This window comes from Schistocerca cancellata, chromosome 1 (assembly GCF_023864275.1).
Source record: "Schistocerca cancellata isolate TAMUIC-IGC-003103 chromosome 1, iqSchCanc2.1, whole genome shotgun sequence".
Classification (NCBI taxonomy): domain Eukaryota; kingdom Metazoa; phylum Arthropoda; class Insecta; order Orthoptera; family Acrididae; genus Schistocerca; species Schistocerca cancellata.
In genome coordinates, this window is record NC_064626.1 from 403,592,735 (window position 1) to 403,596,552 (window position 3,818).

The window sequence follows — 3,818 nt, forward strand, 5'->3', positions numbered from 1 at the left end:
AGTGAAGAGCTATTTACAATTTGTACAGAAACTAGATGGCAGTTATAAGAGTCGTCTGGCACGAAAGGGAAACAGTGGTTGAGAAAAGAATGAGGCCAGTTTGTAGCCTAACCTCAATGTCATTCAATCTGTATATTGAGCAAGTAGTAAAGGAAAAAAAGAAATTTTTGGAGTAGTAATTAAAATCCAGAGAAAAGAAATGAAAACCCTTACGTTTGCCGATGACATTGTAATTCTGCCAGAGAAAGCAAAGGACTTGGAAGAAAGGTTGTAAGGAATGGACAGTGTCTCGAAAGGAAGATATAAGATGACCATCAACGAGAGTAAATCGAGGATTGTGGAATGTAGTCGAATTAAATCAGGTGATGACGAGGAAATTAGATTAGGAAACGAAACACTTAAAGTAGTAGATGAGTTCTGCTATTTGGGCACCAAACAACTGATGATGGTCGAAGTAAAGAGGATATAAAATGTAGACTGGCGATGGCAAGGAAAGAGTTTCTGAAGAAGAGACATTTGTTAACATTGAGTATAGATTTAAGTGTCAGGAAGTCCTTTCTGAAAATGTTTCTATGAAGTGTAGCCATGTATGGAAGGGAAATAAGGACGAAAAAACAGTTTAGACAAGAAGAGAATAGAAGCTCTTCAAATGTGGTGCTAAATAATAATTCTGAAGATCAGAGGGGTAGATCACATACCTCATGAGGAGGTACTGAAGAGAATTGGGGAGAAGAGAAATTTGTGGTACAATCTCAGTAAAAGAAGGGATCGGTTGGTAGGACACATTCTGAGGCATCAAGGGGCCACCAATTTAGTACTGGAGGGAAGTGTAGTGAGTAAAAATCGTAGAGGGAGACCAAGAGATGAATACAGTAAGGAGATTCAGAGGGATCTAGGTTGCAGTAGTTACTCAGAGATGAAGAGGCTTGCACAGGATAGAAAAACACGGAGAGCTGCATCAAACCAGTCTTTGGAGTGAAGATCATCATAACTTCTCAACGGTTTGCGTTAGGACGTTTAAACTGCAGGGTGACGCCGCAGTCTGTAATGTCCAGGGGCTTGGCAGAAACTATTGTATTCGAAAAAAAGTGTCATTTCTGTTCACCTCATTGCATATTTCTTTCAGATACCGTCTGAAATTAACTGTAGAAATTCTTACTACGTACTTGGCAGTGACACATCATGCGAATGTTACTTTCGTCCCTACGTTTTGCACGCCAGTGTGTGCACAAAGCACAGCTTCCCATCTTCGATAGTGCAGAACTATTAACAGTACTATTCCTGAATGAAATAACGCTTAATGTAACAGGAAAGAAAAATTGGGTTTTAACTTTCCGTCGTCCTATAGCTCTGAAAGGCTAGGGTAGCCTAAGAAATTGGTTGTCTCGTTTTAGTAGGAGTTAAACATTACCATTTGTTATTGTTCAGGTTTTGACAGACGTAAGCGGCAATTGTATGAACGCTTTCGACTTCTCCGTCACCACACCACTTTTTCCTATGAATCTAATTGGTGATGTCAAAGAGAACGCTAAAAATTAGGTGTGAACAAAGTACTAAATGAATAACTTTTTGGAGAGACCAAGGCAGATCTCTGAGGAAGCCGTTTCCTAAATGAAGGGAAAATTTGGTGGTTAGTGTCCTAAGACACACACAACTATCAGTTGAAAATGTAGGCGAAAAGCTGCGAGAACTAGCAGAGATTTGTGAGTGATACGCAGGTTAGTGAGGAAGTCGACATTACCCGGTACGTATGAAGGAAAAAAAGACGTGCAGATCGGAAAAAGCAAGGTATGTCAAAAAGTATACAAAACTGCTGTGAACTAATACAGAGACGCGCAGATCGGAAAAACGCAAGATATGTCAACAAGTATACAAAACCGCTGTGAACTAATACCGCAGCAGTCGTAATGTTAACTTGAAGGTGTCCACATGCAATCGGACACAGACGAGTTGTTGCTAGTGCTATGAGGGCTATATTTTTGAACGCTCACAACCAGTTAAGAAGAAACAGTTTTCTTAATTTTTAATATGTAAACTAAATATAGTTTAATTAGCTTCCCTTTAGAAGGGAAGGAAGCAGTTCTAGTATAAATATGAGTGTATTCCTAAGGGACCAAACTGCTGAGGTCATCGATCCCTAGACTTATACAACATTTAAACTAACTTGTGCTAAGAACAACACACACACCTTTGCCCGAGGGGGGGGAGGGGGCGCGGAGGGGACTGGAACCTCCGGCGGGAGAGCCGCGCAACCCGTGACACGGCGCCTCAAACCGCGTGGCCACTCTGCGCGGACGAGCAGTTCTCATCTTCAACAAGATAAAGAGTATGAAGATAGTAACTGATCCCAAAGAACAGATACCAATGACGACCGTGCAACTTCTCTAGAATAAATGATAATTAACTGAATCCCTCAGCTGCCGACAGGTGTTGTTGATATACCTCGATGAGGACAGCTGAAAATGTGTGCCCCGACCGGGACTCGAACCCGGCATCTCGTGCTTACGTGGCAGACGCTCTATCCTTTCTCTTTTTTCTCGTTGCGTCTGATTGGGGTGGGTGTCGTAAGACACCCTTTTAAGTTCATTGGTGATCTATTAACTCAGGGCAGCTAACCCTCTGACCGAACACGCTGAGCTACCGTGCCGGCCATCTGAGCCACCGAGGATACAGATGAAGAGCGCAACTGCAGGTATTTATCCCGTGCACGCTTCCCGTGAGATACACATTCCCAACTTTCCACAATCTACATACGTAATGTTCCTTATAGATATTTGCCCATCTACTTATTACTTGCGCCAACTAAGGTGACGATTCCCGTAAGAGTTCGGGCAATCTGTGCGCATTCGCACAAAGGTCAATGACTGGGTATCCTTTTAACTATATCTGAAGATAGTAACTGTTCCCAGAGAACAGATACCTCACAGGAAGCGTGAAAGGGATAAGTCCATGCAGTCGCGCTATTCATCTGTGTCCTCGGTGGCTCAGATGGATAGAGCGTCTGCCATGTAAGTAGGAGATCCCGGGTTCGAGTCCCGGTCGGGGCACACATTTTCAGCTGTCCCCATCATGGTATATCAACAACACCTGTCGGCAGCTGAGGGTTTCAATTAATTATCATTTAAAATACAGACTCAGCTACAGGGAAACTGACGCATTATCTTGTTGTTCCTCACTCTCCATCTTCCACTCATCACATTTCGATAAATTTGATAAGAATTATGCCGATGGTTGGCACTACTGCAATCGACTGCGGCTTTGTCAGATATATCGTGAGATCGGGTGGCCTCTTTGACACGTAATCTGGGCAATGAGGAGTGACCTACAGGCAGCGAATGTAGGTGGACGTTCCAACTGGAGTGACAGTAATCTGCTTGCGAGTCGCTTAGACGGAAACGGTGCCAAGAGCAGGCTGTTAGCCTTTGGGAGGACGGCTCGTGGTTTCTGTATCGTCGACCGATACCATACCGTCTTTAGCTGCACTGTGGTAACGGGCGTCTGGTTAATATTTGCTGGTGTTACAGTGATGGTCGAGTGTTCCCCCAGCGGGATAGGGTCTTTCCAGATACGAACTACGGCGCACGACTGAGTCCGGCTGTGCATGTGTGTTCACAGGGAATTAACAACCGTATTCGACAAGCAGCGCCGCACTGTGAGCGCTCGCATGTGATGCTTGTCGGGTCATTTTTGAACTGAGTGATGTTACGATGGTGGGACCCGCGTTTGGAGGCTGTTTTGTGGTACGTTGCGGTTATGTACTATTTACTGGATACGCTCTTGTTTGTACGTCTTCGTTCAAAGATTAATGCCAGCGGCAT

The 3,818-nt window shown here is 44.0% G+C and overlaps 1 non-coding gene across 1 annotated transcript; it reads left to right on the forward strand.

Annotated features, from left to right (window-relative positions):
- Positions 1–2,973: 2,973 nt before the first annotated feature.
- Positions 2,974–3,047, forward strand: Trnat-ugu (transfer RNA threonine (anticodon UGU)). Its single transcript has one exon. It is a non-coding gene; the product is annotated as a tRNA-Thr (tRNA).
- Positions 3,048–3,818: the final 771 nt, after the last annotated feature.